A 26,408-nucleotide genomic window follows, 5' to 3' on the forward strand; every position below is an offset into this window, starting at 1 on the left:
TATAATAAGAAAACTGGAACATTTAAAAATTTCTGAGTTAAAAAAGTAACGGCATCAAACTCTGAGTGATTGTTGCACTCCAGCCTGAGGAAGATAGAGAAATCCAGCAAAGTAAAAAAAGAGACAGAGAGACAGAGTGACAGAGTGAAGGGGGGAAGGTGAAGGTAATAAAGAATTTAGGAACTGACTGGACATATGGAATGAGTGAAATGAGAAGTTGAGGATGATACAATCATTGTAAGCTTGTGAAGAAAAAATAAATAGATGGCCAATTTTTTGGTGGGGATGGAAGAAGGAGATAATGAATTATGCTTTAGATATATTATGCTTTAGATGGCTAAAGGACAACCAGATAGATATATCCAAAAAGCTTTTAATTATATAGAAATGGAGCTCAGGAGAAAGTGTAGGGCTAGAGCTACAGATCTGAAGTCACATGCATAAAAGCATTAAGTGGAACCTTGAGATCTAATAATAGAGCAGAAAGCTACTACATGATGAATCAGGAGAAAATAATTAAATATAAAATGTTAGATTAAATTTAACATAAAATTGGATTTTATTAATTGTGAGGCATAATATATATGAACCAATCAATATTAATAAAATTTTTATTGTGGAAATAATTAAAAATATGGATCAAATATTTTCTTAAATCTCTCACATCCATTAAAAATTTCTAATATTATTAGTTGAAATGTAAAGATGTTATCATAATGACTTCTACATATAATAATTGTGTTGAGCATAAATAATAGTTCCAAAAAATCAAGTAAAAAAAAACAAAGAATTGACCCAACCCGTTTTATTTTGTATTGATTTTAAATAAATTGAAACAGTATTTTTTTTTACATCAAAGTTATATCTGGTAGAATCCCTCCCCCATTCCTCTTTCCCTTCCCCTTGCCTTGAATTATTCTTTAAAAGAAAGAAAACAAAGCAAAAACCCTAGTATAGTGACTTTAACTAGCAATGTAGATACTTCTGCCTTCCTGTGTGAGAAAAGTTTTTTTTTTAATTATCTCCTTAGCAAAATAAGTTCACTGTTTTATCAATTACTTATAGTTAGTTCAAATTCCTATCAGTAGTCCAAATTATGTCATTATATTAATTTTATATTGTTCATGTGCTCTTTTTATTCAATTGATACTAGTGTGTACACATCTTTCCACATTTCTCTAACTTCTTATTTTTATATTTCATTCCTTCCAAACTAATTTTCAGGATAATTTTATGCCATAATAAAATATATAGTACAGACAAAAACACACACACATTGTCCAATTGATGGGCAACTATATTCTTTCCAGCTTTCTGCTACCACAAAACTTATTATAATGAATATTTTGGTATACATTAAATGTTTATATGCTTAAGAGTAGGCTCCTGGGTCAAAAAATAAGGACAATTAAAGGTTTCTCTCTCATAACTCCAAATTAATATCCGGAGTTATTGAACAAATTCACAGCTCAACTAACAATGCATTCATATGTTGGCTTTCTTATCTGACCTCCAACATTTACTTTTCACATTTTTGAGGCAGCTAGATGGCACAATATATAGAGCAGTAGCCAGGAGCAGTAGCTAGAAAGACCTGAGTTCAAATCCAATCTCTGATAATTGATAGATTCTGTTTCCTGATCTATAAAATTAGAAAAGTAATGGTTTCTACCACTCTGGGTTCTTGTAAGGATCAATTGAGATAATATATTTAAAGCACTTTGCAAAACTTAAAGTGATATATATATATATATATATATATATATATATATATATATATACATATACATTCAATGCACATATCTATATGCTAAAATTATTGTCATTATTAATCATGCTTGACAATTTGCAAGACATGAACTAAAACTTCAAAGTTGTTTTCACTTTATTTCTCTTAATTTCAGTGATTTGAAGAAATTATTAAAATGATTATTTAAACTTTGCTATTCTTTTCTTACAATAGAACTTTTTCTCAGTATACAGGGGATGGAATCTATATTCTCCACTGTCACTAATTAAGCATTTCCCTTCCTTTCTCTTTCCACTAGAGGGCCATTCATTCTTTGAACTCATACATATATAACAGACTGGATTCAATCCTGGAATAGCATGGTAAGAAAGTTTATCGGATGTGTCCCCCTACATTTTTTGTTTTATGATAACCTTTATTTTGCCATCCTAAGAATGACAATTTTTTTCAGGATATCTAGGATATCTCCAAATGTAGGGGATAGAGTAACACTGAAAATAGAAAATGAAGCAAGTATAGGATTGACATGTATTTCCTATTCATAAAAGAATACTTTGGCATCAAATATATTGGTTATATTTGATGACATTTTATATTTACTACTCATTAGCAAAGCACTTATTAAGTACCTACTACATTCTATATTTTACATATTTGAGACATTTTTATTTGTATTGTAGTAAGTTTATTTTTAATATACCATACTTTATGAATCATGTTGGAGGAGAAAAATCAGAGCAAAATGGAAAAACCATGAGAGAAATGGAAAAACAAAAACAAAAACGGAAGAAGTGAACATAGCATTGTTGATTTACATTCAGTTTCCTTAGTTCTTTTTCTGGATGTAGATAGTATTTTCTAAGTCTATTGGCTCACTGAACCACAGAAGAATGGCTTACATAGTTATATTTTCTCACATTCTTGCTGTTATTGTATACAATGCTATCCTGGTTCTAGTTGTGTCCCTCAGCATTAGTTCATATAAATCTTTCTACTTCTTTTTATAATCAGCTTATTCATCATTTTTATACATTCATCATTCTAGGACCTTCATATACCACAATCTGTTCAGCAATTCCCCAGTTGATGGACATTTACTCATTTTCAGTTCTTTGCTACCACAAAAAAAGCTGCTACATTTTTGCACATGTGGGTCCTTTTCCCTCCTTTATAATTTCCTTGAAATATAGACTCAGTGAGGACACCGCTGGATCAAAGGATATGCACAATTTGATAGCCCTTTGGGCATAGTTCCAGATTTCTTCAAGAATAGTTGGATCATTTCACAGTTCCACCAACAATGTATCGGTGTCCTAGTTTTCCCTCATCCCTTCAACATTTGTCATTATCTTTTCCTATCATCTTAGCCAATATGAGAGATGTGAAGTGACACCTCAGAGTTATTTTAATTAGCATTTCTCTAATTAACAGCTTTTCTCTAATTAACAGCTTTTCACATTATTATAAATGACTTCAGTTTTAAACATGTTAAGTTTAAGATCCCCATGAGACATCCTGTTTGAGATGTCTAATAGATAGGTATAGATCTGGAGAAAAGTTAGATCTGAACAAATAGATCTGAGAATCAGCATAAAGTTGGTAATTAGCCCTCGTCATCAAACCTTGGACTGCACTTTGGAAATTGATGGAATGGAGGTAGAAAGCAAGACAGTCTAGAACTGATTCTTGGGATACACTCTTTGTGGGCAGTTGCAAACTGGATGAAGATGCAATAAAATGATTTAAAAGGAGTGATCTCACATGTAGAATATCAAGGTGAGTACTGTCAAAAAAACCTAGAGAAAAGAGAGTATTACATTAAAAAGAGTGATTGATAGAGTAAAAAGTTACAGAAAGGTCAAAAAGAATGAGGAGTGAGAAAAAAACCGATTACCTTTGGAAATTAAGAGTTGTTTATTTAATAACTTCAGATAGAGAGGTTTTAGTTTAATAATGAGTTCAGAAGAACTCTGCTGGAGAAGACTGGTTGAAATAGGATTACTTTTGTACATAAAAGGTTTTCTTCTGGCAGAGAAGAGTTATCTCTTCATGTGTCTTAGGGATGAAAGAGGATAATGGCAGAAAGCATTTGAATGATGTGAGATGAGGAGGAGGAGGTAAGAGAACCTTCTTGGAAAATGGCCTTATTTTTTTTTACTGAAATATATACAAGATTCTTAAATGAGAGTTTTGGAGGAGAGAAAGCCATAAGACCTTTGAGGAAGAATAAAAATTGTTTGAAAAATTCAACTGTAGTGATTGGGATAGTTTTTAGACTATTAACATTTACATTGATTGTCCAATAGCAACCCATTTGTTTTTGTGAAACATAAATATGTATGTTGTTTATCCAATCAGTATAATTTTACAATTTTATTTACCCCAGTATTATTCAACAGCATGTGAGTAGAAATAAGTGTAGTAGATGGTGGGAGTAATACAAGGCTGAGGCTTAGAAAGACAAATAAATAAAATGGGTTAGAACTGTAAGAAAAAAGTACAGTGCAGAGTTGAACTGTTTCACCAAGCAACCAAGATAAGGAAGGATAAGAGTAAAACTAGAGAATTGTAAGGGAAAAATAGTCTTTCTTTTAATTTTATTAGATTCTCTCATAGTCTCTCTATAGATACTCTTTTCAAATTCCATTGATTGTATGTGAATATGTACACAGGTGCAAAAAGTTTTACACATTTCATGTTATCAAAATTGTCACAGTTTTTAGAAATTTTATAGACTTCACTGGGCTAAAAATGTTTTACTAACCATAGCTATAATTTCCTACTTTTTTTCTTTCTTTTATTTATAATGTTAAGTTTTATATTCATATTAATGCCAATTTCTACTTCATTGTAGACATAGCTAGGCTGATTCATATTTAATTTATACCAAATTTTCTTTTCAGGATCACATAAGATTTCAACAAGTAGTACTTTTTCTCCAATTAATTTGTAGTCTTAGTTTTTTCAAAATTAGGCTATGATTTTATTTTTGATGATTACTTATTATTTCTCTCTGGTCAACATTTCTGCTTTTTGGCATGTGCAAAATAGATTAGATCATATTAGTATCATTTTATATCATACATTTTCTTAATACTCATCTCTGCCTTCTGTATACATATTCATAAATTATTTTCTTTCAACAAAAAAGCAAATGAAAACCAATAGGTAGAATACTCACGCTTAATGAATGGTTATGTTTGTGTTGTATACCACTTCTCTAAAAATAAACAGACAAGTAAATAAATAGATGGAGGGATAAATAAATATATTTATTTTTAATTCTTCTATAAAGCATGCAATGTTATTAAAATCATTCCATTATAGCATGCTTTCATATTTTATTTGGATTATTCTAGTCATTGGGCATATGATTCTTGTAATACTTCATACTCCTCTATTCATAAAAATAATTCAATTTTTTTTCAAAATCTTTATATTGGCAATTTCTTAAAAGTCTGATCTGTTATATGCGTCAGTTTGTCTGGCCATTATTCATTTAATGGGAACCCACTTTGTTTCAATTTTGATATAAATTTAATAAGAATTGTAAAGTCTCTTCATATTATTTCTATTTTTTATACATTTTCAAGTAGAGGAATAAAATATTGTTCTTTATAAGATGCAGAAATATACTGGCATTGACACATTTTTGAGAAACAGATTTTAGCTTTTCTGGATGTATGTTTTTCTGGATGGAATTAATGAACTAATTGGATGGGTATCAAGTTTTATATTATTCTTGTAGTTATAAGCAACATGAGTGATTCCCAAGCTAAGCAGTATAACACAAAATAATTCATGTGTGAGTCATCTCAGTTCAAATTTTTTTTTAAAGTTTTGCTTCAAAGTGAAAGACATAATCATTTATTTTAAAACAGTTTATCTCAATTGAAACATGAGATAAAAAAGTCAATGTATTATTATATATATCCATATATATGTTTACATATGTATATATATATATATATATGTATATATATATATATATATATATATATATATACTCAGAGATTAATTTTAAGGTTCTGAATTTTTATATATATATATATATATATGTATATATATATATATATATATATATATGTGTGTGTGTGTGTGTGTGTGTGTGTATGTATATATATATATATATATATATATATGCATATGTATATACATATGTGTGTAATTGATATCTTTTATTTTTCATAATCTAAATTTTACCCTGTATTCCTCCTTGTGAGCAATCCTTAATATATGATATATGTATGAATATATATATATAAATATATGTATAGATGTTTGTGTAACTAAATAGAAGGATAAATTAATTATTAAGTACTTACTATGCATAAAATATTGTGCTGAGTGCTAAAAATACAAACAGACCAGTAAGATATTTTCTGCTTCCAAGCAGGAAGGTAATTAGATGGAGTCAACATATATGGAAAGGTTTCAGCTGCAAATTAGATGGACAGGTAGGTCCCTTAGTTCTTAGACAGTTAGCAATGCCTCTTCTTTAATGATATTTATTAGTTTTTGATGATGAATCATTTGACAATGCAAAGGATTTGATAAGAATTCTTTTTTATCTTCAACAAGCATTACCATCAATGTCAAAGCTGCAAAGCCCTCAAGGAGACTAAGTACTGAAAAAAGATGATCAAATTTGGCAAGAGATCTTTGGTGATTTTAGAGATAGCAGTTCTAGTTGAATGATAAGACAGGAAACTGTATTGCAAGGGGTAGGAAGAGAGTGAGAAGAAAGTAAAGGCACATATGATCATCACTCTTTACAAAGAGATCAGACACAAAAGCCAGAAAAGATAGTGGATTAAAGTGGAAATAAAAGAGGGAAGTGATGTGTTTTTATGTTTGAAGAAGACATGGCCATCTTAGTATTCAGTAAAGAAAAAAAAAAGCCAATATATTGGTAAAGTGAAAATAAGTAAGAGAATCAGGATGACAGAGGAAAAAATTCACTGGGGGAGATGGGATATAATGGAATCACTTGATCTGACAGGTTATCCTTAGTTAAAAAAAAAAAAAAAAAAATTAGGTCATCTCCTCACCAGACAGAGGTAAAAGAAATATTAAAGCAGAAGGCATTTTAGTTGAAATGATAAAAACTAAAAAGAAGACAGTGTTAGTAAAATTGGTTCACCAGAGGTAAAAATGAAGGGGAGATGATGCTGCAGCCAAGATAGCAGTGTAAAGATGCTCAAGCTCTCCAAGTTTTCCCTAAAAACCCAAATGAAACCAAAGCTCTCAACAGAATTTGACAGAATGAAATCAGTTTTCAGTTCGAGGTAGATTGGGAAAATTGCAAGAAAGTGAAAAAAGTGTGCAGTGTAGCTCAGAAAGAATTTGGGAAAGCCAGTGAGAGGGTCTTACTCACAGAAAATCAGTCCTGGCTCAGTTGAAGAGCAGACCAGTGGAGCAGCCTCCAGTCCCATCTCAGAAAGCAAATTCTGAAAAGAAGACTGGCTATTTCCTAGAGAGGAGATAAAGCTACCCTTACAAACACAAAATTCCTGGGTGCTCAAAATCAAGGCTTAGAGCTGCATAAGAAGCTTGGGAGAGCACCCCTTTACCCCAAGAACAGAGCTCAATCCATAAAAGATTTTTGGCTTTTTTAGAAAAATTTTATTACTTTTATAATTATAATTTTTTGACAATACACATGCATGAGTAATTTTTTTTATAACATTATCCCTTGTATTCATTTTTCTAAATTTTCCCCTCCCTCCCTCTACTCTGTCCCCTGGAAGACAGGCAATCCCATACATATTAAATGTGTTACAGTATGACCTAGATAAAATAAATGTGTGTAAAACCAATTTTCTTATTGTACGGTAAGAATTGGATTACAAAGGTATAAGTAACCTGGGTAGAAAGACAATAGTGCAAATACTTTGCAGTTTGCATTCAATTCCCAGTGTTCCTTCTCGGGGTGTAGCTGTTTTTGTTCATCACTGATCAACTGGAAGTGAATTAGATCTTCTTTATTTTGAAGATATCCAATTCAATAAGAATATATCTTCATAAGTATCGTTTTTGAAGTGTATAGTGATCTCCTGGTTCTGCTCATTTCACTCAGCATCAGTTCATGTAAGAGACTCTACAAACCTCTCTGTATTCATCCTCCTGGTCATTTCTTATAGAGAAATAATATTCCATAACATTCATATACCACAATTTACCCAACCATTTTACAATTGATGGGCATCCATTCATTTTCCAGTTTCTAGCCACTACAAAAAGAGCTACAAACATTATGGCACACAAAGGACCTTTTCCCCTCTTTAGTATTTCTTTGGGATATAAACCCAGTAGTAATGGTACTGCTGGATCAGAGTATGCACAATTTCATAACTTTTTGAGCACAGTTCCAAATTGCTTTCCAGAATGGCTGGATTCTTTCACAACTCCACCAACAATGCATCAGTGTCCCAGTTTTCCCATATCCCCTCCAACATTCATCATTATCTTTTCCTGTCATCTTAGCCAATTTGACAGGTGTGTAGTGATATCTCAGAGTTGTCTTAATTTGCATTTCTCTGATCAGTAGTGATTTGGAACTATCTTTCATATGAGTGGATATAGTTTTAATTTCATCATCTGAAAATTGTCTGTTCATATCTTTGACCATTTATCAATTGGAGAATGGTTTGATTTCTTAAAAATTAGAGTCAGTTCTCTATATATATTGGAAAGGAGGCCTTTATCAGAACTTTTAACTGTAAAAATATTTTCCCAATTTATTACTTTCCTTCTAATCTTGTTTGCATTAGTTTTGCTTGTACAAAAGCTTTTTAATTTGATGTAATCAAAATCTATTTTGTGATCAATAATGATCTCTAGTTCTCCTTTGGTCATAAATTTCTTCCTCCTCCACAGGTCTGAGAAGTAGACTATTCTCTGTTCTTCTAATCTATTTATGATCTCATTCTTTATGGCTAAATCATGGACCCATTTTGATTTTACCTTGGTATATGGTGTTAAGTGTGGGTCCATATCTAATTTCTGCCATATTAATTTCCAGTTTTCCCAAGAGTTTTTTATCAAATAATGAATTCTTATCCCAAGAGTTGGTATCTTTGGGTTTGTCAAATAATAGATTGCTATAGTTGTACCCAATTTTGTCCTATGTACCTAATCTATTCCACTGATTGACTAGTCAATTTCTTAGCCAATACCAAATGGTTTTGGTGACTGCTGCTTTATATATAGCTTTAGATCAAGTATAGCTAGACCACCTTCATCAGACTTTTTTTTCATTAATTCTCTTGCAATTCTCTACCTTTTTTTTCTTCCATATGAATTTTGTTGTTATTTTTTCTAGGTCATTAAAATAGTTTCTTGGGAGTCTGATTGGTATAGCACTAAATAAATAGATTAGTTTGGGGAGTATTGTCATCTTGATTATATTCACTCGGTCTATCCAAGAGCACCTAATGTCTTTCCAATTATTTAAATCTGACTTTATTTTTGTGGCAAGTGTTTTGTAATTTTGCTCATATAATTCCTGACTTTTCTTTGGTAGATGGATTCCCAAATATTTTATACTCTCGACAGTTGTTTTGAATGGAATTTCTCTTTGTATCTCTTGCTGTTGCATTTTGTTGGTGATGTATAAAAATGCTGAGGATTTATGTGGATTTATTTTTTATCCAGCAATTTTGCTAAAGGTGTGAATTATTTCTGATAATTTTTTATTAGAATCTCTGGGGTTCTCTAAGTATACTATCATATCATCATCTCATTGCCTACTCTTATTCCTTTAATCTCTTTCTCGACTCTTATTTCAGAGGCTAGTATTTCTAATACAATATTGAATAGTAATGGTGATAGTGGGCAACCTTGTTTCACTCCTGATCTTACTGGGAAAGGTTCCAGTTTATCTCCATTACATATTATGCTTACTGACTTAAATATATGCTCCTAACTATTTTAAGGAATAGTCCATTTATTCCTATACTCTCAAGTATTTTTAGTAGGAATGGATATTGTATTTTATCAAATGTTTTGTCTGCATCTATTGAGATGATCATATTTCTAAAAATTTGATTATTAATGTGGTCAATTTTAGTAATATTTTTCCTAATATTAAACCAGCCCTGCATTCCTGGTATAAATCCTACTTGATCATAGTGTATTATCCTGGGGATGATTTTCTGAAGTCATTTTGCTAATATCTTATTTAAGATTTTAGCATCAAGATTCATTAAGGAGATTGGTCTGTAGTTTTCTTTCTCAGTTTTCAAACTACCTGGTTTAGGTATCAGTACCATATCTGTGTCACAAAAGGAGTTTGGTAAGACTCCTTCATCCCCTATTTTTTCAAATAGTTTATATAACATTGGGCTTAATTGTTATTTAAATATTTGGTAGAATTCACATGTAAATCCATCTTGTCCTGGGGATTTTTTCCTGGGGAGTTCATTAATAGCTTGTTCTATTTCTTTTTCTGAAATGGGACTATTTAAGCAATTTATCTCCTCCTCTGCTAATCTAGGAAGCCTATATTTTTGGAGGTAGTCATCCATTTCATTTAAGTTATCAAATTTCTTGGCATAATGTTGGGCAAAGTAACTCCTTATTATTTCTCTAATTTCCTCTTTATTGGTGGAAAGATCCCCCTTTTCATTTTTAAGATTAACAATTTGATTTTCCTCTTTCCTTTTTCTGATCAGATTTATGGAAATTTTATCTGTTTTATTGACTTTTTAATAAAACCAACTCTTAGTTTTATTTATTAATTCATTATTTTTTTTTTTACTTTCAATTTTATTGATTTCTCCTTTTAATTTTAGAATTTCAAGTTTAGTTTTTGGTTGGGGGTTTTTAATTTGGTCTTTTGCTAGTTTTTTTAAGTTGCAAGCCCAATTCATTGATCTTCTCTTTCTCTATTTTATTCAAATAAGCTTCTAAAGATATAAAATTTCCCCTTAATATCGATTTAGCTGCATCCCACAATTTTTAGTATGATGTCTCATTGTTGTCATTATCTTGGGTGAAATTATTAATTGTTTCTATAATTTGCTATTTCACCCAGTCATTCTTTAAGATAAGATTATTTAGTTTCCAATTATTTTTTGTTCTATTTACCCCTAACTTCTTGTTAAATGTAGTTTTCATTGCATTGTGATCTGAGAAGAAAGCATTTACTATTTCTGCCTTCCTGCATTTAATTTCGAGATCTTTATGTCCCAATATATGGTCAATTTTTGTATAGGTTCCTTGAACTGCTGAGAAGAAAGTATACTCCTTTCTATCACCATTCAGTTTTCTCCAAATATCTATCATGCCTAGTTTTTCTAATGTTCTATTTACCTCTTTAGTTTCTTTCTTATTTGTTTTGTAGTTTGATTTATCTAATTCTGAGAGTGCAAGGTTGAGATCTCCCACTATTATAGGTTTGCTGTCTATTTCTTCTTGCAACTCTCTTAACTTCTCCTTTAGGAAGTTAGATGCTATACCACTTGGTGCATATATATTTAGTATTGATATGGCTTCATTGCCTATGCTACCTTTTAGCAGGATATAGTTTCCTTCTTTAACCCTTTTAATTAGATCAATTTCTGCCTTTGCTTGATCTAGCATAAGAATGGCTACCCCTGATTTTTTGGCTTCACCTGAAACATAATAGATTCTGCTCCAGCCTTTTACCTTTACTCTGTATGTATCTCCCTGCCTTAAATGTGTTTCCTGTAAACAACATATTGTAGGATTCTGACTTTTGATACAGTCTGCTATCTGCCTCCATTTAATGGGAGAGTTCATCTCATTGACATTTACAATTAAAATTACTAATTCTGTATTTCCTGCCATCATATTATCCCCTGATTATGCTTTTTCCCCCTTTTCCCCTTTGAAGCCTTTCCCCAGAATTGGATTTATGGACCCCACTTGTGACGTTCAGCCTTCCCTTTTTAGTATCCCTCCCCCCTCCTTTTAAGTCCTTTCCCCTTTCTTGTACACTTCCTTTATTACTCTTTTACTTTTCCCTTTTCCTCTCCCCCCTTATAATGAAGTGAGAGACAATTCTCTGAAAAATAAATATATGAATTATTTACTCTTTGAGCCTACTCTGATGAGAGTAAGATTCACACAATGTTTCTCCCCCTCTCTAAATTCTCTGAGATGTGGTAGATTTTCTTTTCCTCTTCCTGGGATGTAGTTTCCCTCTTTTTATCTCTCCTTTCCTGTTTTCTGATACTATCCCCTTCCCTTTACTACTTCCCTTTTTTTATATTATATCAGTAAAATCAAATTATCCATGTGGACTTGCTGTATATCCACACAGAAATACAGTTCTCAAGAGTTCTTTTTACCTTTTTCTGCTTCTCTGGAGTCTTGTGGATGTAGATCAAATTTTTTGTTTAAGTCTGTTTTTTTTTTCTTTTTTTTTTTTTTTTTTCTAAGAAACAAATGGAATTCCTCTGTTTCATTAAATGTTCATCTTCTTCCATGGAAGAAAATGCTAAACTTAGCTGGGTAGTTTATTCTTGGTTGCATTCCAAATTATTTTGCCTTTTGGAATATCAGTTTCCAGGCCCTTAGATTCTTTAATGTGGAGGCAGCCAGATCTTAAGTGACCCTTATTGTGGCACCTTAATATTTGAATTGTTCTTACCTAGCTGCTTGCAATATTTTTTCCTTAGTTTGGTAGTTCTGCAGCTTAGCCACAATGTTCCATGGAGTTCTTTTTTTGGGTCTTTTTAGGAAAGTGTTTGATGAATTCTTTCAACGTCTATTTTCCCTTCTGTTTCTTTTATCTCTGGGCAGTTCTCTTTGATGATTTCCTGTAAAATAGAATCTAGGCTCTTTTTTTTTATCATAATTTTTGGGAAGTCCAATCATCTTCAGATTATCTCTCCTAGATCTATTTTCCAGGTCTATAGATTTTCCCAGTAAATATTTGACATTATTCTCCAGCTTTTCATATTTTTTTTTTCCTTTTGTTTGACTGATTCTTGGTTTCTCAATGAATCATTCCTTTCTATTTGTTGAATTCTGATTTTTAATGAGTTATTTTCTTCATTCACATTTTTTAGTTCTTTTTATATGTCCAATTGAGTTTTTAAATAAATTATTTTGCTCTATGGAATTTTTTTTCCATTTCACTATTTTTTTAGTGACTTATTTTCTTTTTCCAATTCACAAATCCTAAGTTCTTGGGAATTTTTTATCTTTTCCAATTCAGAAATCCTACTTTCCTGTGATTTTTTAACCTTTTCTAATTCACAAATTTTATTTCCCTGCATCTCCTGTGAATTCTTTATTTTTTCCAACTCAAATTTCAGAATGTTATTCTCTATCATAGCTTCTCTTTCCTTTCCCCATTTATCTTCAAACTCTCTTAACTTTTTAATAGTCTGTTCTAGGAGAGAGTTATGTGATGGGGGGCAGGTATCATTCCCCTTTAGGTTGTTATCTGGAGACTCTGCTGTTAGCCTCTTCGGAGTTGGATACCCACTCTTTCTCTGCAGAGAAGGTGTTCAGTTTCTTACTCATTGTTAACACTCTGTGGGGGGGGGGGGGGGGTGTCTGCCCTTGTCTAGGAAATTTACCAGCTTCCTCCCAGACCAGGAATAGGATGTAGCAATCCTGTGACTGGGCTAAGAGAGAGCTCTGGGAGAAAGTTCCCCTCTCTCCCCCCATCCCGGAAATGACTCAGAGGTGGTTAGCATGGCTGCATTGGGAGGAGTACCCAGTGAAGGACCCCTGTTGTGTGGCCTAGAGACTGCCCTGAGGCTAGAGGGTGAATGGTAAAAGCATCACAAACCCCTGCCAAAGCCTCCCATGGGGCCATGGATATTACAGTGAAAAGCCCCTGTGCTCAAACTGGAAGTCTCTGCCTAGGAAGCACAGTAGCTACTTCAGGGTTCCACTGCTGTGGGAGTTCCACTGCTGCTGGAGTTTTGCTACTGTGAGAATTCCACTGCCTCAGGCTGAGCCTGCACTATGTGGATTAGAGGCTGCCCCAGGCTGTGTCCCCAGCTGTTCAGATTCTTAACTGCCCCAAGGAAAAGCCCCAGACAGCAGAAGGTACCTGCACAGCCGTGCCAGATAGGTGTTGGGTCACTTCCAGTTTGGGTTGATTATATTTTCTGGCTTTTTATTTTAAAGTGGCTTTGATTGCTCTTCTGATTTGCTGTTTTACAAGCAGAGTAGAGGTATCAGCCTATGCCAGATTCTTCTATGTCAGTGGCTTCTCTGATCCCAGAGCTTTCCCCAGCTCATTTGGCACAATGTGCTAGCCCCTAGTCCAACTCTATCTGTGCCAGTCTTTTTTTTTTTTCCCTCTTCTTGGAACCGACCTTTTCTGTTGAAATTCCAGATTCTCTTTGGCTGATAAGTTGTGCTTCTAATCCTTGTAGTTTTTATCAGCCCAGTGTTATTTTTGAGGCTGATTTAACTAGTTGGTATTGAGGAAAGAAGGAAGCTTAGAAATTTGCGTGTATCTTCTCCACTATCTTGGCTCTGCCCCCACAATCCATAAAAATGAAAAAAGAACATGAAGAAAAACCAGAAAAGAACTTTGATTATGAAAAAGTACAAGGTGACAGGGAAAATCAAAACACCAAACATTTAAAAAACTACTAATCCCAATGCTATGTAAACTATTTGGAAAAATAGGTAAAGAAGGAGTCCTGCCATTTTCCTCCTAAGACACAAATATAGTGATGGTACTTAAACCAGAAAGAGCCAAACAGAGAAAGAAAATTATAGACTAATCTCCCTAATGAATATTAATGCAAAAAAAATAAATAAAATTTTTATACACTACAGCCAAGTGGGGTTTATAACAGGAATACAAGGCTAGTTCAATATCAGGAAAACTAAAGTTATAATCAACCATATCAATAACAAAACAAACAGAAATCATAGAATAATCTCAGTAGATGCAGAAAGAGCTTTTGACAAAATACAGCACCCATTTCTGTTAAAAACACTAAAATCTATAGGAATAAAGACAGTTTTCCTTAAAATAATAAACAGTATTTAACGAAAACCAACAGCAAGCATTGTTTGTAAAGCAAAGAAGCTAAAACCCAACAAGATCAGGGGTGAAACAAGGATGCTCTTTATAATCACTGTTATTTAATGTTGTACTAGAAATGTTGGCTTTAGAAATAAGAAAGTAAAAGAAATTAAAGGGATTAGAATAGGAAATGAGGAGATAAAATTATCACTCTGAAGATATGATAACATACTTAGAGAATTCTATAAAATCATCCAAAACCTACTCAAAACAATTCACAGCTTTAGCAAAGTTTCAGGACAAAACATCAACATTTCTATATATTAGTGACAAAGCCCATTAGCAAGAGATAGAGAAATTCCATTTAAAATAAATATTAGACAAAATAAAATATTTACAAGAGGAACCTAAGAACCTATGACCACAATTACAAAATGCTTTTCACATAAATAAAGTCCAATCTAAACAAATGGAATAAATAATAATTGCTCATGGGTATGCCAACCTAATATTTTAAAAATGACAATCATGCCTAAATTGGTCTACTTGTTCAGTGCCATACTAATCAAAGTGACAAAAAAATTATTTCAGAGAACTAGAAAAAATAACAGCAAAATTCATCTGGAAGAACAAAACATCAAGAATATCAAAGGAATTAATGGAAAAAAAAATTCAACGAAATTTCTAAGAAATAAGAGAACTGGATTAATGGAAAAGATTAGATATACATGCTACAATAATCAAGGCCTAAGAGGAATCTAATATTTGATAAACCACCAACTTCAGATTCTGGGATAAGAACTCACTATTTCACCAAAAAAGTGCTGGGAATAGAGGAAAATAATGTCAGAAAATCAGTATAGACCTGCATCTCACACCTCATATGAAAATAAGGTCAAAATGGGTACAAGATTTAGACATAAAGGGTAATATCATAAGCAAATTAGGACAGCAAAAGATAATTTACCTATCAGATTTTGGGGAAAGAAGGAATTTATGACAAAAGTAGAACTATGGAATATTATGAAAGTGGGCAACTTTTATTACATTAAATTAAAAAGTTTTGTGCAAACAAAAGCAACAGAAAAATATTAAAAGGGAAGTACAAAGCTGGGAAATATCTTTACAGCTATTTCTGTTGAATGTCTCATTTATACAATATATAAAGTACTGTATCAAATTTATAAGAGTACAAGTCACTGCCCACTTGATAAAGGGTCAAAGGATATGAACAGACAATTTTCAGATGACAAATTTAAAGCCATCTTTAGCCATATGAAAAAGTGATCCAAATCACTCTTTATTAGAGAAATGCAAATTAAAACAACTCTTAGGTAACACCTCACATCTCTCAGATTGGCTAATATGACAGAAAAATATAATGATACATTTGGAGGGGATGTGGGAAAATTGGTAAACTAATCCATTGTTGGTTGAGTTGCGAAATGATCTAACCATTCTGAAGAGGAATTTGGAACTATGGTCAAAAGTCTGTAAAACTGTGCATATCCTTTAATCCAGTAGTATACTTGCTTTGTATCCCAAGGAAATCATAAAGGAGTTGAAAGGACCAATGTGTGCAAAAATGTTTGCAGCATCTTTTTTTTGTGGTAGCAAAGAATATCCATCAATTGAATAATGGATGAATAAGTTGTAGTATATGAAGGTAATGGAATGTTTTTGTTCTGATAAGAGCAAGAAAGTGTGAGGATCAACTATGAAAGGCTTGGTTCTTCTCAATGGTGCAGTGATCCAAGGTAATCCTAATAGACTTTGGATAGAAAATGTCATCTGCATCCAGAAAAAGAACTATAGAGATGGAATGGAAATCAACACATGCTATGTTCACTTCTTTTTTCTGTGTTTTTTTTTTTTTTTCTATCTCCCAAGGTCTGTCCCTTTTATTCTGATTTTTCTTTCACAAAATAATTTATAAATCAATGTGTATTAAAGATAGAAAAATTGAAAAATGAAGTGGGGAAAAGAGAGAGAGATGTTAAAACAGGGGAGATACCATGTGAAAAAGTTGAGGAGTCAAAGAATTTTATATCACATATGGGCAATGTAATACAGCTAGTGTGTCTGAACTCAGGTATTGATTCCAGACTTAGTATTATCTCTTCTATACCACTTAACTGCTCAAAGCAACCATGTCATTTAAAGTGGGGATAGTATCAATGGGCATCAGGTTACTGATTGGTCTGAGGCAATGTGGAATAGGTACTTAAAGCAAAAGGCAGGGCTAGGTTGGAAGATGTTTACTCTTTGTTTATTAATTATAACATCTCAATGGGGATATATAATTCCTAACCATTGGCCAAATATTGAGAAAAACAAGAAACAAAAACATTTAAGAGAACTCAAGCTTCCCTGCATACTGTTTAGCTCCAAGTTCCATGAACCTGGGTGTGTGGGTAACTGTACCTCATTTACCACATCTCAAGCCTCCTGCAACTATCCTGGGGGGGCAACAACAATTTGTTTTCCTGTTTCCTGACCTTAATAATGAACCGAGGCTTTTCTGGGGCCCATAATGGCACCTGATTTGGGGTCTCTATAACTCTAGTTTATTTTCATTATAAGGTCATATTTTTAACATAATTTTTCTATCTTAAGTGTTATCCTTCATTCTGAGTTTATTCAAAATTATAACAAACATAAATGCATATATACATATATGCATATATATAATGTATATTGTGTGCTACTATATGTGCATATGTGTATAAACACACACATGTACATACAAACTTGTGCTCACATGTAGGTTTTCATAGCTTCATATAACATGTGTTTATATTATGTATTTATATTGTGCAATGCATGTGTACATATATGCATTCCGATGTATATATTTCCTATCTCACACAAAATATAACAAACATTAATGTATTTATTTATGTATGCATATCTATTTGTACTCATGCATGTATACATGCATGTACACGTCCATATCTCCACATAGCCAGATATTTAGTGCAGGAATTCAGGGAGTAGCAGCAATCTCACCAATCTGAGCCTAACTTTCACTTCACTGCCATTATTGGGGAAATCTGGTTCTTTGGAGAAGAGGCTAGGTATGTCTATTAGCTGCTGTCTGCCTTAGTTTCCATAAATATACAATGAGCATAAAAATAATAATGATAAAACCTTTTTAAAGTGCTTAGCACAGTGCCTGACCCATGGTAGGTGTATATAAATGCTAGCTATTTTTAAATTATCATTATCATCACCATTAGTATTAACTGTGCTGGAACTTGCATATTTAGAGTTGTCTGAGAGATTGAGATTTTAAGTGACTTTTCATTTATAACATCCCTAGTATATTTCCAGAAAAGAATACTATCTAGGTACTACATCAAATTGCCTCTTTGTTGTTATTGGCTTCAGTGATGAAGTGACTCTTCATGACCTCATTTGGGGTTTTCTTTCCAAAGGCACTGGAATGGTTTATCATTTCTTTCTCCAGCTTATTTTACAGAGGAAACAGAGGCAAACAAAGTTAATACTTTTCCCAGGAATCACACAGCTACTAAGTGAGTCTAGATTTGAGCTCAGGAAAAAGAGTGTTCCTGACTTCAGACCTTACCCTGTATTCAACTGTACTGGCTGCTTAAACTACCTACAGTCAAATGCAAAAACTATGAAATGCAAAAAGTGAAATGCTAATTGAATTCTAGGAAAGAAGTCTTTAATGAGGGGAAGGCATTGTTCAAGTAAAGCTTCTTGGAAAAGAAAGTTTTTAACTGTGTTTTAAATTTGAATATGAGTTCACCAAGAAATGAAAGACATTACTGACAAAGAAAGATTAAGAAGGTCATTCAGAAACAAAGAAAACATTGAAACAAAAAAGTATGTGGGAATAATCAGAAGTCTATTTACCTGCATTTCATCTTATATTTCTGCTATAATTTTTATAAGCAGTTAAATTTGGAGAATAAAATCCCAAACAATTTTAAAAACGCATATAGAATCCCATGCTGTATGTACATGGTAAAACATTACATTTCCATGGCAATGGAAAAGCTTGTCCTTTGTTTCCATAGTGAGGGAAGCTTAGCCAGTTGAAACAAAAACAACTTGAGTGCAGTTAATAAGGACTGTGTATGTGTGTGTATACACACATATGTACATTCACATATGTCTATTTATATGTATTAGTTTATGTATGTATATATACATATACCTTGTTGACTTATATAGATATGTAGTACTCAACTTCCCCATTCAACCTCCTAGTATCTGTTTGCATCCATCATCTTTTCAAAGCAACTGACCCCAAATTCCCATTTTCCTGTATAATCTCTTAGCACAAAACAGAATTCAACATATGAATACCAGACAGAATTCAATATGTGAGATAAAGTAAAAGGCTATTTGTTGTAAACATATTTTATAGGATGTAATTAGGAATATAAATAATAAATGATTAAGTAATGCTAGGGAAACTGAGCAAGATAGAGATTAGAGAGTATTTAATAATTTATTTAAAAGGGAGTAATTTATTGGGACCAAATGGATCCATGGTTTGGTCCCAGGACTGAATGAGACTGTTCTCTCCAAGAATCCAACAAACAATGTGAGTTCTCAATGACCTATATACACAGGGCTCAGAGCAAGGGAGGGGTGGATTCAGGGTGCTGAAAGCAGGAAAGGGACTCTGAAAGAATGGAGTGAGCCTCTGGAGAAGGATGATCTATTAGGGGGGTTTACTCCCCGGAGATGGGGAGAAGCATCTTGATAAGATGGTATCTGACATTCCCATAGCTTGGGATGGTGAGAGGCATTCTAATATTCTGAAACATAAGATATTTTATCCTCATCAAATGTTCTGATAAAGAAGGAGGGGAGGTTTTGCAGGACTGAGCTTTGAGCTGATTATTATAAACTGAAGCAGAACAAGGAAGGACTAGGTCAGGATAATTAGGGAAACTGAGTCAGGACAATAAAAGAGAACTGTGGCATAATAGTTGCTCAATTACCCATTTCTTAAAAGTAAATATTTTTATGATTTCAGTCATAGGAGATATGAATATGCATCAATGCATTGCTGCTTTATAAGGAGTGGCAAAATATGTTTGACTTATCTAGATGACTCTAAAGCTGAAATTACTTAGGAGTTCATTGTCTCTCACCAGAGGCATAAGGAAGTCATTATTTATTTCTAACAAAGAAGTGATTATACCTCAATGTCAAAAAATATTGACTTTGTTATAAGGAAAAGTGAGTGGGAAGCAAATTACTAGCACCACCAAAAATAAGATTTAGCCAAGGGAAATACCTGTGTATTTACTTTTATTTACTCTTCCTCTTTCCACATTTTTGTCTCCACTCTTCGTTTCTGTCTCTGTCTCTCTTTCTCTCTCTCTGTCTGTCTCTATCTCTATTTGTCTCTTTTTGTCTCTATGTGTATGTGGTCGTCTTTCTCCCATTTCCATTCCTGTTCCCAAATAAACCCATATATGCTTCATAACTGAAACAATTCCCAAATGAAGATTCAGACATTGCAGATCTGTTCCAGATACATCTACATCTGGAGGGAATGATTCCTGCTGTGCTTTATTACACATTATTGACAGTTTCAGTTCAGATCTGAGATCATTTAATATTTTTTGTCAATAACCCTACATGATGGGGACTCTGGAAAATATCTGAAATTCATGTTGAACACAAACTAGAACTTGGGAGTGTGGAGAGAGAAGAGAGAGAATCAATTTGATTTCATCATTACTGTGACAATGTGAAGAATTTGATGGATGCAATAATACAGCTTAAAGCTTGTGGTTTTGACTTATACTTAACAGCACATGGTAACATTCATTCCACTGCTATTTGTGACAGCTGCTGTTACCTAGATGCAGACAAAATTGCTAAATTTCTTGCTTGAGCAGTTGTTTTCTCTGAGCCTACACCACCTCTGTTTTCTGCACTTTAACCCAATAAGCAGAAAATGGGGAAACTCTGATAGCAATTAACTGTGACTTTGGATTCAAGTGTTGAAGAACACTTTTCTTCTCATAAACTTGGAATAAAAACTGACCTTACTCTGGTAGAAGCTGTGATAACCCACAAAGCCAAGTTAAATATACCCCAATATTCAATACTTATAATATGGTTTTACTAATGAAGCTTTGAGTAGCTTCAGAAATGTGAATAGTGATGAGACTAATTTTATATTTTAAAATCATTTAAATTAAGTGATAACATTTTAGGAAATTATAAGAATTAAACAAGGAATATGCTTAACAATTTTATCTTGGACTTAGGTACTAAATTGTGATTAAACTATTCTTACTTGGGGGAAAAAAAGAAAGTGGTTTTTGTTTTTTAAACATGTGAATGAGCTTGTTTTCTGAAATTCCTCTTCACACCTGTTTCTGTCTTTATGCTGCCTATTCCAACAAGTTCCTAAGTAGCAACCCACATGCACAAGATGCTGAGAAAGTGCTAGATAGTGGCCATCCAGGCTCAGAATTGTCAAGTGAGGAATTTGCCTAGAAATTTGGACTGTTTTCTTGGGCAGTCCAATGATGTATAATATTGTTCCCTTAAAAAGGAAAACAGAGCAGAATAAACGTTAAGATCTTACTAAACAATTTGCCAACATTTTATTTATTTATAATACTATTCTAGGAGATTACTTCCATGTTTGCTTAAAAAATATATTCAGATAATGAATCTAATATCTGCTTCTGAAAAGTTTTTTTTTTTTAAATTTAATGGTTTAGTTTAAGAAAATAAGTTGTTAGATTTAATGCAATGTTGTATATCTTCCATAAAATACATTGAGTAATCCATTTTACATTAGGTCAGTCTCTCTATTTTTAAATCTTATTTTAGTGTGGCTACATTAGTAAATTAGTTGAGTTTCACAGAGGTTAAGACCTGGCATTTTGCTGTGCTGATTTCTCCTGATAGCTGACTGGGTTCATGACACCACCTATTATAGAAAGTCATTTATTCTAGTGTAACTTCCATGAAATGGTAAAATAGTGGAAATTAAATATCTTTAGTCAACTGCAGAATGAAGAAGAAAGATGTGTTAGTAGATGGTAAAAAAATTAATTAACATTTTAAACTAGAACTAGAAAGAAAATTGAAGCTGTCATTGTTTTAAGTGTGAAGGTTTTGTTTGTGTGTTGTGTGTGTTTTCCCTTTTTGAAAGGTTTTGCTAGACTGATGCTAAATATCCAGAGTGGCCATGAGAAGCTTATTTTAGTTTATTGTTTTATCTCTGATGCTTACTTAACAGGGTGCTATGGAAGATTAAGACAAAGTAGAGGTAATAGGAAATGTCAGTGTGCTTATATTGGAGGAGTTTCTATTTGTGAGTTTCTTCTGTTCCACTGGCTTTGTCTCCATAAAGAGAGGCAATAGAGTATTCTCAAAACCAAAAAACAGAACTGGTTGAAGAAACCATTAAGAAGCAGAAACACGTGCTCACAACTGTTCATAGATGAGCTAGAAAAGAATGGAAGGCAAAAGAAAGAAAAGTGAGAACACATTAAAGATGCAGTGGTGAAGTAATAAGGACAAAGAATGTGAGAAATCTTACCAAGCTTCAGAGAATTAAAGCTTGCAAAAGATCTGAACTGCCATCTAGTCTAGCTACCCCCTTCTCCATTATAAATTCAGTGACTTACCCAGTCAAAAGGGGGAGAATTAGTCGTGCTCAGAATTTGAACCCAAGTTCTCTGACTCTAAAGCTAATATCCTTTTTCTTGCATTATATTGCTTTTTTTCATCCTTTGCTTATATAATGTATTCCTTTGCACCTGACAATGGTAACTTCACCACATGAAAAAAGGCATGAGCTAGAACCAATTGCTCATAGAGGAAATGTACATACCCTTTACTTTGCCCACAGATGCTTGGAAGGAAATGAAGGGAATAATATAAATTCTGTTTATAGTCTGAAGTTGTAGTGAAATAAGTAGAATGCGTTTTCATATAGATAGGTCTTCAAGTGCTGGCTCTAAATCTACTTTAGAGTTCTCTCTCTCTGTTTCTTTTTCTATGTCTGTGTGTCTCTCTCTCTATGTCTATCTATCTCTCCCTTTCTTTCTCTCTCTCAGTCTTCCTACCTCTGTCCTTGTCTCTCCGTCTTCATCTCTCTCTCTATGTCTGAATCTGTCTTTGTCTCTCTATCTGTCTCTCTCTGTCTCTCTTTATCTCTGTCTCTATCTCTATCTATCTCTCTCTCTTACTATCTGTCTGTCTGTCTGTCTCTCTGTCTAAGGGACCTTTTCAAGACCTTTTGAGTTTGACAAAAGTATTCATTAGAACACCTTTTTAAGGTCTATCTATAAAATATAATATATTTGCATTTCCCTTATACATATGCATGAGTGGATTCAATTTAATTTCTGTCATCTTAGCCAATCTAATAGGCATGAAGTGTTACCTCAACTGTCTAAAACTGTTAAATGATCTTTGCAAAATAACTTGTTTTCCATGTAATTTTAAAACATACTATACTCTTTACATTTTTTTTTTATGTTTCTTTTTTTGATTTTTTTTTAAACATTCCTTATTAAATCAGGGAATTATTTTCTGTTTGATCCACTATAATTTTCAGGAAGTTTAGTTCTTCTATCACATATAAAATTGTTAAGCTATTGTCTTTGATATTCTTTTCCTTTTAGATATTTAAATTTTTCCTTCCTTTTTCACTTCTTCTGGGAACTTTTGCAATTCTTGGGATCAGCTAAAGCTCGTTTTGGTTTTTTTGTAGAGTAATTCTCTTCTTAAGGGTTTATCCTTTGTAAAGTCCAAAGTAAAGTTTTCACTTTAAATCTAATTTTTTTGTTTGTTTGTTTCCTCATATGTCTACCCTCACTTGATATTCTTATACCCTGGGATAATGTGGGTATCTCCTAATTGGTCTTTTATGCATTGACTAAGAATAGCATTCATCTTCTATAAGAATTTTTTGGTCTTCTTAGTAGCTTGTGGTTCTAACTAAATCTTCCTAAAAGTTCGATTTGACCTGATGCTTCTCTGATGCTGAATTTAATTTAGGGCTACTGATAACTTACATTGAGTTAATGGTATTTAGTATGCTGGGCATGTCATAGAATATCTAACCATTACTCTCTGCCTTTTTCCTAGTGCTACTAGGGCATCATGACTGCCCTGTGCACCACTCAAGGTCTATTTTTCATTGGACTCACACTGTTTCTGGCTCTGTCCCTTCCTCTGTGACTGGACTATTTTAAAATTTTATCTTGTAGCTATCTTGAAGTGTCTCTGTTCAGGAGATCTGAAGGAATCCTCCAGGGTTTTCCTCCCACTACTGGATTGGATGAAGGGGTTTATAGAATGATTCCCTATAGTTTTCTTTGTCATTATTCCTTTTGGTGAATTTTAAGAATTTCATTTGGAAGCTTATAGGGGATCTCAGAAAATCTAAGTTATAAAAATGCTACTATCTTTCTACAATTCCAAGTATGTATGTGGCTTTGCAAAACTTTTTTAAAAAATACTTAGTATTTGAGATTCATTAATCAACCATGCAAAATGTGTTACTTTTTTTTTTTTTAAACTGATTTGGAGCTTTGCTCTTTAACTAATCTAATTATAATTCCATTGTGCTTCCCCCCACACCTTTTTTTTCTATAACTAGCTATACAGGAAATAATAGATATGGTATAAACTGCCCACAAGCCTCATAAAACTTGCATTCTTAGCAAACAATATAACACTGAGACATTTGAAAGGCTTTTTATAATAAGATAGTTTATGCTATTCATTTTGAGTAGGATACATACATAAATAGCATTGTTCATCGAATGCATCATTTAATTCACAGTAGCTCATGGTAAACTATCCCCCTCCTTTCAAAGTAGTAATTGAAATAGATACAGAGTAAGTGGAGAAGGAATTGTATTTAATTCATTGTATTTGTGAGCCAGTAAAAATGTATAGGCCAAAAGGAACATGCTCTTCTTTTCTGATACTAGTTTATACTGTCATTTAGTTGAATTTGGTGTCAAGTTGTATTAATAATATTGTAATACTCATATATTTGTACTAAAAAAAAATTCCCTAACAATGGTCAGTCTTTAGAAATAACTGACAACATAATAAACCTTTTACTACACTACTTTTCAGGAAGTCAAGTTGCATCAATAATTATGTCATTTCTTGGAGTTGCTCTGGAATTTCTATGGAAGACTATAAATAAGGAGGTAGTTTATCACATCTGATGATAGGAAAAGAAAATGCTATTGAAGGAATAATGTAAAATGTATTGTTTCTTGGAAGGGTAAATTTAGTAACCAGCTTCTTCAGTCTTATTGCTGACTCTGGGAAATGGAAATCAGGCTATTTGCCTATATGACCTTTAAGGTCCCTTTCAGTTACACTGTTATATAATCCAGGAATTCTATAAAAGTAAGAAGAGTAGCAACAAGCGTTTGCTTCATGGTTTCCACCTTCCATCCTTCCTGCTTATATTCATCTCTCCCACTGAAGACTGAAGAAGGGGTAGAGAATCACCAATTTTACTAGCATCTTAAATATTTTACTCAGATTTTGATGGTTAATTCAGATGGTCATGTTGTTCTAGTATTTACTATTATGAAAGATCTAATTTAATTTTTAGCAATATAAAAGAAAAGTTCTTCTGACTTGAAAGTAATTTTTTTTTATACTTTTTCTAAATTATTGTTATGTTGGCACTTGTAGGATAGAACTAAGTCATAAAAATGTAGAGAGATAACTTTTTTATGAAGAGAGGTGACATGAAATAAGGAAAAAGGTGGTGTTTCTCCCTAAGAAAAAGATAGCCCAAAGATCACTATTGTTGGCTCTTCTAAAATAATTCTAATTTTTCAGTCCTATTAGAATTGTTGGTAACAAAAGTTATGGCCTATTTTGACAAATCTAGCATATTTTAATTGAATATATCTATATTTTTAAAGTATCATATATATTTCCATATTTGTCATGCTGCACAAGAAAAAATATATCCAAAGGAAGAAAACACAAGAAAAGGAAAAAAAAAAAAAAAAAAAAAAAAAAAAAAAACACTCAAATAAAAAACAACAGCAACAAAAGGCAAAAATATTGTTTTGATCCACATTTAGTCTCCATAGTTCTTTTATTGGATGCAAGTAGCACTTGTCATCCCAATTCTATAGGAATTATTTTGAATGATCTCAATGTTGAAGAGCCAAGTACATTCAGATGATTATCACAAAATCTTGTTACTGTGTACAATGTTCTCTTGGTTCTGCTCACTTTGATACAAATTGTGCCCTGAAACTGTGTCCCCTTTAATCAGTAAAAGAAGGGTGGTTCAGGGCCTCAAGCTCTCCCATGGGAAAATCATACCTTTCCCAGACAACACCCAGTTAATCTCAATTGGAGATCCTGGCTTGATTGTCCTATGGAGTAGCTCAAACTCCCAAAATTAAGTAATCTCTTTACAATTGGAGATCTAGGCCCAAGGTATTGTCAACAATTGAGTGAATCTCATTCAATTTTGAATTGAAGCCCTTGCCTTAGAAGGCTAATAAAAGATAATTCTGAACCCCAAATCTTTGTGGAAGTCCTAAACAGGATTATGCTTGCTAAGGAAGCTTTATTCTTGGCAAGCTTCCCTGCCAGGACTTTTGCCCACTGGCAAAACTATTCTCTTATCAGTGATAATTTTCATTGTCCTTCCTAATAGGACCTTTTTAA

This window comes from Sminthopsis crassicaudata, chromosome 3 (assembly GCF_048593235.1).
Source record: "Sminthopsis crassicaudata isolate SCR6 chromosome 3, ASM4859323v1, whole genome shotgun sequence".
NCBI lineage: Eukaryota > Metazoa > Chordata > Mammalia > Dasyuromorphia > Dasyuridae > Sminthopsis > Sminthopsis crassicaudata.